Below are 13,888 nucleotides of genomic sequence, written 5' to 3'. Positions count from 1 at the left end.
TTGAGGGTGGTCTATATATTGCCAAGAGTGAAATATGACAAAGTTGGTTTGAAATGTTCAGTGCCAAAGATTCCACACTAGAAAAGTTAGCCGCTACTTGTTCCACACTCCAGGTATCCTGCACAAAAATTGCTGTCCCCCCGCCTCTTTAAGTGTCTCGAGTGAACCAAAAGGAAACGAATCCTGGAAGAGGGAACAGGTCAGTCTTTGCCGAGGATATATTTATTTCGGTAAGAACAAAAATGTCCACATTGTGCGAAATGCTGTCAACGTAAATGCAAAATGTGTCCCAATGCTTTTGCAAACTGCGGATATTAACATGAACTGCGGTAACCGTTGATGGAAAGGAAAAATCACGACCAAATGCTTGAAAGTCAACCAAACTCTCGCGCAGAGCCATGAGGTTGCTTTGAAAAAGATCTCCGTATGGAATGATAGATCGCTTTGAAACAATTACGTTAAGCGCAACAGATCATTCACATCGTTCACACGGATTAAAGAGGCACCCTCCTCCTTCTTTGCAAACACGTTTCCGTCCTTGGTCCAAACATACTTATACTTCTTTTCCTTTCCCTTTTTCCTGATAAGCCAGAACAGTTCCCGGTTTGCTGCTGTTAGCTTCTCAATGAAAAAAAAAGCTTGTGGTGTTCTGCAGTTCATGGCTACAAGTCATCCAATTTTCCTTCACGGATACAGAGGCAAACTTAACCAGAATGACTGGAATTTTACCTTTATTTTTTTGCTCAGTAAGCGATGAATGGCAATAATTCCAGAGCTGTCGAAGTCTTCGTTGGTCAATTTTTTGGCAAGATTCGCGGCAACAGCGCGCAAGTCCTCATTAGGTGCAGCAGGAAGGCCATGGATTTTGAGGTTTAAACGGCGACTGTACTGCTCCTGTTTATTCATTTCAGTTTTCAAAGCCTGGACCTCGATTTCTTCCTTGCACCTGCACTTTGAGCGTGAGTGACGAAACCTCCGAGTTGGCTTGTTTTATTTCTTTTTTACTTTCTTCTGTTATAACCAGAAAATCGTCGTATTTTGTTGACATGAATGTAACTGAATTTTGAAGCTCATTCACGAAAGACTGGAGCGCATCGACAGTCGACGTCAGCACCGAAAGCTGATTGATTTTAGCAGGAAGTGGTAACAATGAATTGAGATCAGGTCTAAGGGAAGAGAGACCGTCCAGCTTTTGATTTATAGCTCCTATTTGGCTTTGCAGAGCATCAAGTTCATCAGTAACAGATGCATCTGTAGCCGAGGGTGGGTTTTTTCCCTGCCGACAATGACGACATTTCCATGTGTCATGTTTGGACGAACCCATCTAAATGAACGTTAATTCTGCGATTCCTGAACATGATTAGAGCAAATGAAAGGTTTTCTGACACTCTTTGCAACACATGAAACGGCCATCATCAGGAAGAGGATCAGAGCAATCTGCACTGGACGACGTTGGCACGGCGCTGTCACAGGAGGATACACCAACCCTAATGCACAAAATATCAGACCCTCTAGAGCAGTCGGTGGCACGCAGAAACTAAAGAATTCAGTTAGGAGCCTTAGCTCACCTGGGCAGAGACAAACGTCAGTTTGTGGCAAAGAATTGCCGCCGACTGCAGAAGGCTGTGGATCAATCCGTGCTTTTATAGGTGATGGTCAGACGATTCGCAGCCCCCTGATGCCCTGGCTTGTCGACGAGGAGGCGATCTTACTTGCGCAGGCTTGATACCGCGGTAATCGCGCTGCAGTTGGAGGCTGGCGGACGATCGCTGTAGGAACAGGGCTGAGAGTTGACTCGAATAATTTAGATGCTGCGCACAGGAGAGAAATAGGCCTGTAGTTACTCGCAGCAGTTTTTACCCCTGACTAAAAGATAGGAACGACGCGCGCTGCTTTCAAAGCCTTTGGAAATGCGTTCGTCATTAAAGCGGAATTAAAAATACAAGTATAAGCGCTGGAACAAGCAAGGACTCGTACGTCTTAGTCAAAGCAGGCGAATGTCATCAGGACCGCACGAAAAAGACGGTTTTAAGCGTTTCATGCTCTTAAAGACAATTTCCTCTGAGACCAATAAACTTGTATTCAGGGAAGGGTGATTGGAAAGCTCACTAACTCCGTCACTGTACCCTTCACCGTACACAGACCCGAAGTGTAGGGCGAAGGCGCCCGCGACATTTGGAATAGGTTGGCTGTCACCACTAAGCAGAGAGATATCTTGTTTCGTATTGTTGGATGACTGTTCACGAACGTGTCTCCAAAAGGACTTTGAATTTTTAGAACTACTAGCTTCCAGATGTGCTATATAGATGGAATGATCACGCTTGTAAAGACCTCTAGAGAGTGCCCTGTACATATTAAAATCTATATGCCAGTGTTCCTGATTTGTAGGCTGTGCCTTCCTGCGAGCACGGTCTTTTAACTTCAAGGTTGTTTTCATTTCAACAGAAAACCAGTGGGGAAATTTAGAGCGTTTAGTACTCTTTAGTGTCATAAAGTTCTTCATTCCATCGTGAACAAAATCGTGAATACCGTGACTTGGTCATTAACATCTCTTACTGAGTCCGCATTATTAAGATAGTGGTAAAGACCCACGTAAACTCCGCTTGAGAAATTAAAAGACCGAGGTGTTGCTGTATCCTTTAATCTCCTCCTACTAGGTATCGCGAACTGTAACGAAATATGAACCGGGGGATTAATCTAGCTTAAGAAAGAGAAAGTCACCGCAGGATGCATTTAAATCTTCTGCGTTACTAAGGCATAGGTCTAGTACATTGCCACAAGAGTTCAGAATATTGTTAACTTGGCGCCGAGATGCAAATTATGAAAGGTCAAGTAACGAGTTGCACTTGGCAGATAAGTAAAAATAATTCGTTGAAATTTCACCACTTTGCCAGGAAATGACAGGTGTATTAACATTATTAATTATGAGTATTTTTTGGTTAGCATGGGCCCCATATACCATTTTCAATAGTGGCTAGATTAGTCATGTACATCTGTATATTCATATCAGGCGCAATAATAATAATAATAATAATAATAATAATAATAATAATAATAATAATAATATGTTTATTGCCACGAAATATACAAAACAAACAAGCAGGCCGGCCTACGCCTCAGTTGGCTTGTAGGACCGTGCCTATGAATATGATAGACAAGCCAAAAGATATATATATATCTATATATATATATATATATATATATATATATATATATATATATATATATATATATATATATATATATATATATATATATATATATATAGATGAGACATGAAGAAAAAAGCGAATGGCAAGAAAATTGAAAACAAGACAACATTTGGTTATCTACATATAACAAAAGAAGTTGAAGAGGTAAATAATAATAATAATAATAATAGTAATAATAACCTGCCAAAATGACAATTTTACAAAGTAACTGACCTTAGTATTGGGGTCAGAACGAACGTTTAAATCAGATATGCTGCTATACCATATCGTGTATATGAATCACTGTGCGCCTACTTCAAGTAAGCTCCGTTGTGGGCTGGTACTTGCGTTCTTCCTCTACATCACTTCATGAAAAGGAAAGCTTTTGTGCAGCAATACTTTCTCACTGGAGCTTCTTCAAATTCGGTGTACGGGCTCTCAATGAACTTGCTGGATGCGAAGTGTTATTCCTGCTTTATAACGGCTCACCACGATCAGTTTTTCTTCAAGGGCGTGCGCGCTGGAACGAAAACTGACTGCGTTGAGCCGCGATGAAAATTATATGGAAACCAGCACATGAATCATAAGAAAGGAAGGATACTACGTCACCCAGAATGAAAGAATAAATTACAGTAATGTACAGCAGTGACACGCCAAAGTTGGTAGCCCTATCCTCGCTCACCGAGAACTTGCGGTGGGATGGTGGCCACAACCCACCGTAGAGCCAAAGCGAAAATCAGCGGAATCAAATTAGTGACACCCGGATTGCGCCGCTCACACAAACACATACAAAACAAAAATATACGTCTTCTTCCCGCGCGCGCATATAATCGGCGTCATCGCTTCGCTGCGTAACGGTATAGGCTACACGCCTTCGTTGCGATGTAAGCCCTTTTCACAGCTTCGAGGATGGCTCTGCAACGCGATTTCGCGCTTCGGCGCAGCTGCTTTCCGAAAAAAGAAGAACAATTCGAAGAGTGATAGAAGAGAAAAGCAAGGAAAACGCTTCAAACGTTGGAAAATCAAAAATTATGCGGTGCTGCGCTTCTGCCCTGCGATAGGTTGCCCGTTCTTTTCTCAACTGGGGCGCCCACACAGGCACTCGCTGCGGAATCGTCGGCCATTCGGCTTCCCCGGTCTGCTTATTTTAATTTATCGCGCAGGACCCGTATAAGGATGAAAAAGAATGGTGATCCGCTTTCGTAGACTTCATAATGGTTTTCGAGCAGCCCAAGGATGTTCAGCGAAGGGAAAGCAGGCCTTGAATAAATACCTATACAGTAGCTTGTGTCCAGCGCTTTTAGACTATACTGTTTCCTTTAGTTATTGTTGCTCGGTTTCTGTTGCCTACTCTCTCTGTCTTTATGTCTGTCTTCTTTTCCCCCCCTTTTTTTAATACAGCCCGTCTCGCTGGACGCAGCTTTGTGGAAATTTCAGCGCTTCAACAATCTTATTTGATAGCTTGAAGCAACGTAGATAACGGTAAAAATTTCTACCACGTGCACAGACATTCGAAGGAACTTCACAAGTACGTTGGTGAGCATAGAAAGTGTCCGTAGGGTATTATTTCGTGCAATAAGCAATTAAAGACGCTGTAAGTTAGTCCCCAGCTAAGGTTTCTCAGAATCAATCGCAGTGGAGCCGTCTATACTTTCGTGTTAAGTTTTTCCCTAAGGAAGAGAACCATGGTAAAGGTACGGCATCGCGGCTTTTCTGTATATGAAGCATATCTGTTCAGATTTCATTCTGACACTGCAGTTATATTCAAGAAAAGAACTGGAGCTTCATATAGGCCTAAAATGCAAAACTGCACACTCAATATGGACCCGCGTTAGCCCCTGGCGTCGTTTATTTCCCACTAAAATAGCATGCTAAGCCAGCGCGAAATAAATGCGCCGCTTTTTCTAATATGGCGACATCTTTTATAGTCATAGCTGCACACGTTTGCATTCACTCTGTGTTATGCCTGTATACACCTTAACTAGGCTAAAACTCACGGGATATATCATGAAGTGTTATGGGAATACGTATTTTTCAGGCGCCGAATTGCTATGGCTAATATTAAGAGATCTTTAATATGTACATTCTTGTGTATTCTTACGTATATTATACGCGTATGATATGTACCTCAAGTGCAGTTGCATGCTTATAAGGTATTTGCCCTTTTCACTTTCTCTTGGTTCCTCTACTTATTTTTATTGTAAATTTCCTCTTCGCTATCTTCACATTCACTTGAGCCTTTCTCAGGGCTGCGGCACCGTTCGGTGTCCCTCGCCGAGAAGAGGGAGAGAGAAGCGAGACATTTGCCATGCGCAAGGCCCATGACTTCGTGCCTCATTTTGTCTTTTGCAACAAACCACTACTACTGCTACTTTAGGGTACTTACTGCACCTCCGATAACCCACTGACAAAGTCGTTGACGTCTTAATGCTTGTTATAACCGTGAATACATGAGCCGAATCGCCATTGTTATTGTTTACTTGTTTTACGTGTTCTTTTTACGTGTTTTGCGCGTTGTTCTTTTTTTTTACGTGTTGAGTACGCATGTGATAACGTAATTTGTCAAGCATTTTGTCTAGCTAACATCACCATCCCGCACTGTAGGCGCACGGTGATTTGCGTGAAATGCCGTTCCTAGTGCTGCTTGGGCTTTTTTTGTGTGCTTTTACCACCAAGAATGCGCCTCTGCTGCGATGATCCAGCAAGTGTGCCCACCGTTTGTGACCACATGATCAACATATATTGCTGTTGATATCGCGAAAGATGACGAAGGAAATGCAGGCAGGTTAAGCAAGGCCGTCCTCGGATAGCTACCCTACACTCAGGGTGGGAAAAACTAAAGTGCAGCAACTGGGAGAAAAAGTGCGTATTGTACTCGCCAGGCTACGCTTGTGCTTTGCTTCACACTTTCAGCTATTTGTTGATCGATGACACGTCGTGAGAGCACCGATTGACCATTTTCAACCAGAGTTTCGCTACGTGCACAAATACACGTTTCATTTCCTGTGATTTGCGCATGCGTCTTCTGGCGAAACTATCACCATAGGAGCAGGCCGAGCTGTTAAATTTATGGCCCGCCGCGACTTTCAGAAATATATAATCCTTTCTGATTTGTGTGACTGGCAGCCGCGCTGGTAGCCCCACTTGCGATGGCAGCGGTTGCAACGAAGCAGTCTATAGCTTTATTTAAGTTTACCCGCGTCGTGGCGCCGAAAGGTAGGCGATAAACTATAGCCAGTATAGTCCTTCATCAGATACAAGAACTTCTAGAAGCGCTTCTACCAAGACCTTGTCAAGACTACGAATAAGCCGTTCTCGGTCATTTTTGCTATATTTTATTCCTGATTGTCTTTCCTTTATTTTTATACTAGGTTATCCTCTCCAACTGTCCCTTCTTCTCCCTGCGTTATCAGGAGCGAACTGCAAATAATTTCCGATGAACCTCCGTGCCTTCATCTGGCATTTTTTTACCGGTCTCCGTGGTGTTAATAAACTGCATTATGTTAAAACTTCCAAACATCCACCCCCCCCCCTCCTTTTTCCTTTGTATTACTCTAGCTTGCTTTACACTTTCGTGTTGCATGCTCAGAATAGTAAGCGTACATCCATGCACACCTGAGCCGGCGTCTACCTTGACTTTCTTCCCGTGCACGACCGCAGTTGTGAAATAGATCTGACGACACAGTAGGTGTAGGTTTTGAGATGGCCATATATTCAGTTCCTGTGTTAAATCCACGGCAAACCTTAGCCGAGCATTTCGTGTGCGCAGGTTCCTCGTGGTTGTAACGTTACTTCGCCAGTGTCAGCCCAGCTTAGTTGTATTTCAATGAGCAACACACCGGCAATTAATAACCCCATTTCTGGTACCCGGTGCCTGACCGGTTTATAAATAAAAGCGAGAGATTTCATGAGAAGGCATTAATTACGTGAACACGCGAATGCGTGCTCCATCTTGCGACTGTTTTGCGAGACTTGCGGCCGAACTAGGTCACAGAAGGAAAGGGTTGGTCTAAGAGCTGCCGCCTAGATGGCGCGGTGGTTTCGAACAACTTCGTAGACGTGATTCGACTGTAAATGATGGGCCTGCTATGCGCCGAATACATTTTTGTATTTCCCGCCACGCTAAAGCCCATGCATACGACCTGCTTATGGGGGGATAGTAAACTAGCAAGATGGTGATCTTCTCTCACCAGTGGCTTAACTAAGGTAATGAATAACACAGTGTTCCAGAAATTGTGGGTCACAGCCAGAAGCTTAAATTTCTTATCGGAAACATAATTATCCGGAACAGAAACCCTTCGCAAATAAATCCGTAGATGTTAAATGATGAGCTCTGTTACTCGTATGGGATTCGGTGCTTCATGTCAGAGGATTGTCAGAGGATTTAGTCCAACGAGCCGCAACGACGCCCCGGCAGCATGCTTGTGCCGCGTAGTACTGATATTCCTACTTACTGGGTTTAACCACCTGGAATATCTGGTTTTAGTTAAGCCCGATGACTACCTAATACAACGTCATTTATAAGTTTAGCCCGCAAGCTTGTCTCCTTCTTCTCCCTGTGCTCCGTATTTTTGCGTACAGTTAAATATGGCCAGCCTTTAACAACTTGCTCCATGGTTTGTTTTCCAAATATCACTCATTGAGTACACAATGTGAGAATTCAATATCTTTTTCATGAATAGGTCAATATTAAGCTTGTAGATATTGCATAATTTATCTTTTGCAGTTGATCTTACAGGGGTAAGCAGCGTGATCAAGTTGTTCAAAATTATTTCGTTCTTAAGCACGATTTAAAGTTTGCGGAGCATCTACAAGTATTGGACTTATCACTTTTCCCTCTTTCTTCTTCACGCACATTTGCTGTTTTCTCTTCCCTGCAGCAAAGCTAGTAGGCACGTCCTGACAATTCGTCGCTAACTCTACCACAGGAAAGGCTGGTGCTGGTATTGGCGTTGCATTCGAGGCACAATCACTCGACAATGGCTGGCAGTGGAAGTGTGAAACAAATATCTGTCTTTAAATTACACCGTTAGGGTTTCCCAAACATTACGTTATATGGACCAGATTGGAAAATCAGTGTAAAGAAAAAAATGAAAGCTACCATGAGCGTCGTTGACGCTCACACGAACCTGTCCGACTAATGACAGGTTTTCGTCGCGCATTCAGAACGAAACAAATTTTCGCTTCAATTGGCTGCAGTGTGCGAATGGCATGTTGACGCACTCTTCTTGCGTGTTTCCGTACATAACACAAGAAGAACATGCTAGCTGTGTGATCAGAGGTTTGCACGACAACGCAGGAGAATCGTTTCTACACACACGTCTTACATGGCGCAGGACGTCTGTTATGAGAGTCGGCGCTTCACAAATCCTCAAGGAACGAAGTTCCGCGATATGGCTTTGCTAATGGAGCCTGTAAATAACCATGTGCTACAGTTCGAGGAACCTCCTTCATGAGAAGGAACAGTTTCCGTACAAATTAAAAACCAAAGTTCGGAGTAAGAGTGAGAAAATACACAAATAGTGGAACTCCGCCTTGTAGAATAATATAGACAAGTCCCCGATGAGAGATTCTGGACATTCATATCACTTAAGTCAAACTCGTCGTCTCCTAGCTGGCACGTTGGACTTGCAATTAATGCACCTTGATTTTCAGCTGTAAAAATAAAGTGAATTTCTCGCTAAAGCCACTCTGGCCTCGTCGGAGCCACGCAGTTCAGCCACACAAATGTCCCGACAAGATTACGAAGGACCGAAGTGCTTGAAGAGAGCAGGCGCGCCGTCGTGTTCCTACAGATGTTTGTGATGATGGCCCCTGACAAGACGACGCTGGCTTTACACTCTTGCTAGGATGCACATTTTTAATTCCGCGGAAGATAGTATGTCATATGCGCTTGTGTTGCCTGGGGCGCAGTTTGCGGATATTGCGCCAGGGTGTGGCACTCGGTCACGTGGTGCGGTACGTCCTCTTAACAGAAAACGTCACGGGTCAGCCGCCTTTCACTTGCGCCACGAGCAGCCGCAGAGTGCAGCGGTGCGTCAGAGCGGCGAAAGGTGCCACATCGCAGCGTGCGGCGGCGGTTCATGAGGTGCCGCTTTTCAGGGGCGCTCGCGAACCGTCGAGACGGCCCGCACAAACTGCCCGGCGGCAACACAAAGCGGCCACTGTTGCGGGCTTCTGCCGAGGGAGCCGGCACGCCTTGTGTACTCGGGGCGTCCGAATTACGGGTGGTTTGTTGATCGCTTTCCTCACTGTTCGTGGCCTCGGCTTTCCGTCTGCGGCGCTTTTTCTCACTGACCGAGTAACTCGTACGCGTTACTAGTGGTGAGCCGACACATTGCGGAATTTAGAGCATGACTAGTAGCGCATTGAAAAACCCGCTGGTCCCTCCGAAAGGATCGCGTGGTGGCTTGACACGACGCCAACAACGCATATGAACCTTCCGTAACCTACGCGGGTGGCACGCCCGAACGTTGTATATGCATCAATATTAAGGAGCAAAGCTCTTCTTGGGCACTTTCAGAAAATAAATGAAATGAAATGAAATAGAATGCTTATCTATGATAGTGTATATAAACTCGCCGGCTTGCCCAAAACGGCATACAATCAATGTATGTTGTTCGAAGGAAAGGCTCGAATACGGATAAATTATTATTATTATTATTATTATTATTATTATTATTATTATTATTATTATTATTATTATTATTATTATTATTATTATTATTATTATTATTATTATTATTATTATTATTATTATTATTATTATTATTTGCCGAAAGAACGGCTCATAGCTTTAGTGTTTCTCTCAATACCTATCAAAGATGACAAAGGGGACTTAAACGTTTTCTTAAATTTTGAATAGTCCACGAATAGATGTATTGATTTTAGAAGAGTTAACTGCTGGGCTAGTTGGTGATCTTGCATACTGAAAAGATTTTGCGCCATAAAACAACACACACCAGAAAGACGACGACACCACGGGCGCTTTTTTGGCGCAAAATCTTTTCAGGATGTATTGATTACGTAAAGTAATTATTAAGCCGACAATACCCATCGATATAGGGCACTGATCACTACTTGTGGCCACATCAATCACAGCCCAAGACGATAATGATATGCCTGAGCTAGCAAATGTTAAATCTAAGGCAAAACGCGGCTGATATGAAACAAAAGTTGCGACTCTAAAATTTAAACAATAAAATTGTTCAAAGCAGCAGTCCTGTAAACTTCTCTGGGATGCATCCGGACGAAGCAGCACTACACAGGATGTGTTCATGTTTAGTGTGATCAAAAAGAAGTCATCTATTGTTTCCTCGTCATTACAGGAAATAGAGACGGCGCAATGTCTCAAACGAGACCTGTGTAGGTAAAAGTTCAGAGAGGGTATCATCATCATCATCATCATCATCATCCTGGTTACGCCCACTGCAGGGCAAAGGCCTCTCCCATACTTCTCCAACTACCCCGGTCATGTGCTAATTGTGGCCGTGTACCATTGTGGCCCGAGAGGGTTTGCCGCAGTGTAATTTGTTGAGCAATACATCGGGTGGTAACTCTGTTAGACAGGATACCATAAAGCTATCGCAGGAGACGAAAGATCTGATCAAGAAACGCCAATGCATGAAAGCCTCTAACCCTACAGCTAGAATAGAACTGGCAGAACTTTCGAAGTTCATCAACAAGCGTAAGACAGCTGACATAAGGAACTATAATATGGATAGAATTGAACATGCTCTCAGGAACGGAGGAAGCCTAAAAGCAGTGAAGAAGAAACTAGGAATAGGCAAGAATCAGATGTATGCGTTAAGATACAAAGCCGGAAATATCATTACTAATATGTATGAGATAGTTCAAGTGGCTGAGGAGTTCTATAGAGATTTATACAGTACCAGTGGCACCCACGACGATAATGGAAGAGAGAATAGTCTAGAGGAATTCGAAATCCCACAGGTAACGCCGGAAGAAGTAAAGAAAGCCTTGGGAGCTATGCAAAGGGGGAAGGCAGCTGGGGAGGATCAGGTAACGGCAGATTTGTTGAAGGATGGTGGGCAGATTGTTCAAGAGAAACTGTAATGTAATGAGGAGGGAAGATAACCGATGGTCATTAAGGGTTACGGACTGGATTCCAAGGGAAGGGAAGCGTAGCAGGGGGTGGCAGAAAATTAGGTGGGCGGAGGAGATTAAGAAGTTTGAAGGGCGACATGGCCACAATTTGTACATGAGCGGGGTAGTTGGAGAAGTATGAGAGAGGCCTTTGCCCTGCAGTGGGCTTAACTAGGATGATGATGATGATGAAGATGATCATGATGATGATGATGATGATGATGATGATGACATCAGGTCTGCGTGTATCGAATTATTTACTATGTCATGGATATATAGTTGCTGCTGCTGTTCCTCAGTTACCTGGCGCAACCCACTTTGGGGGATCAACCGGGAATAATGCTATGAAGGTACAAAAAAAGAATACTAATTTACAGTAATATAATTTCGATCGTATTTGGTAACTTGAACTTGAGAAAATTAATGTTACCTGATTTATATGTGAAATCCATTGCATTTACATATTATAGCATATAAAAGTGACAATTAGAAAATAAAAGAAACGAAATGGAATGTTTTAACATTTGATTTTTTGTTGTCTCGCACAGCAATTTGCAGAGGGTACCACAAATATTCCTGTAGCTAAAACCTTGTTAGGTAGCAGCAAAGGAAAGGACCAACGGGAAGGTCAACATCAAGCGAAGCTTACGTACGTTCTTCTATCATATCTTAACGTATTCTTCTAGCAATATTTTCCTTTTAACTTTAAAACAGCCAACCCTCTAAAAGGCAATGTTCTCGAGGTTCAATCTCATTACAGGAATGGCGCTAAGGTGAGACCATACCTGTGAGTATGAATGTTGAGTTGGGGTCTCGACACCGTACTCTCGTAATGGACACTTCATCATTTCTAGTGGAGCACCGTTTATTGTTCCATGAAAAATTTATATGCGGAATTCCGAGGCTAGACAATGAAGATTTGTGAAAATTACTCGTAATTCCATATTTTTTTTTTAATCGCGCTGCCGTTACAAATGCAGACGATGGTAAAATAGTAACTACCTCACCATCATGTGATGCTACTGTGTGTTCATCACTAGGCTCATTTAGCTCTAAACCTTGCTGTCCTGGCACCCACACCAAACGAACGAGGCGTAAATGTCTTCGGAAGAATTAAGTCTAATGCGCTTGATAAAAGTAGGTGTGGTTAGCGATGAACAAACAGAGTGGCAATCTGTTAAAATTGGCTGTTAGCAAATAGGAAGGTAATTTACGTAAAGATAAAATAATTGCCACCAATTCAACCTGGAAAATAGGCGCGGAGTGAGGTAGTCGAGTCGAAAAAGACCAATGCACAGATGGCGATACGATGCTCGCATCTGCCTTCTCTTCATGGAGGGAAATGTAGGTATGCAAGCTGCTCTTCTAAATTACCATTTAGGAATCGAAGGGGCCAATATTTAGCATTATTTCGAAAAAAATTAATCTAACTCAATCTAATCGATCGGAGCAGAGCTGCCCAATTAGCAAGTCTATCTCAGAGGGGTGAACTTGCAATGTGTATAACAGACGTTGCACAAAAGACAACTTGAGGCCCCCCTAAACAAACCACTGATATTTAAAAAAATGAGTGATTGATGTCTGATCGATGAAAACGTACTAAGATTGCCTCTGTGGGGATGCATAAATCTTGAGATAGGCTTGAACTGGTACGATATGGAACCGAGTGAGAAAAGGAGACAGGCGCGCTCTTGATGTAAGATATTATTCGCGGCAAATTTAGACAAGCCAACACATAAACGCAATTATTCTCGTTCTAAAATAACTAGAGAACGAGTTTTTAAGCATATCTGCGAGAGAAGAAAACTCAGCCGAACTATAATATCGGGCGAAGAAGCATGCACGAAATCATTAGTAGGATCTCCCAGCGCATTCCGAAGCGATGGTTGCTAAGTCTACGCAGCAATACTACTGTGCGTGCTCCCTTGGATGCAATGTGTTCTATGTTTGGACTTAACGTAAAATTTTCGTTGTACATAACTGCCTTGTAGGATAACCTCTTGTTGGTAGACCACCCAAATGTGTACGGGAACGGTTGGAGGAAATTCTAGGATCGCACTTTTGTTGAGAGTAAGAGAGAGGCTAATGCCATCAAACATATCTTCATGGCTACCCATGAAGTACTGCATCATCTAGTACTGCAGAGTTTGGTATAATGTATGCATGTCCACTGATGGCAGCAAGAAATCCTATGTCATCGGCGTAGACATACACCTAGACATCCTGTTGAGATGGGACAGGGCGTAATAAAACATTAAAGGAGGTGTCGATAATCAACTACCGCGCTTCTATATATTTTCTTTTTCTGTGGCTTCATGGTTTCGCAGGGTTGGTCCCTCTTGAAGCTCCGTGTTTTTAAACGATTCGTTGTTTTGATATCCGTGGATTGGCTCTGATTGGCTCCATTTGCTTTTATTTCTTTCACACCCCACGTGCCCTCTTGTGTGGCACTTCATCGTCGTCGTCTTTTCTCAAGCCCCGCACTTTCGTGCGCGCGCGCAGTCTTTGTTGTCCACTTCGTTTTCTTCTCACCAAACACTGCACTCGGCCTCTTGCATTTCTCTCGTGACAGTGGTCACGGCCATGAAAAC

This window comes from Dermacentor variabilis, chromosome 6, assembly GCF_050947875.1.
Source record: "Dermacentor variabilis isolate Ectoservices chromosome 6, ASM5094787v1, whole genome shotgun sequence".
Lineage (NCBI taxonomy): Eukaryota > Metazoa > Arthropoda > Arachnida > Ixodida > Ixodidae > Dermacentor > Dermacentor variabilis.
This window is presented reverse-complemented; position numbering follows the sequence as displayed.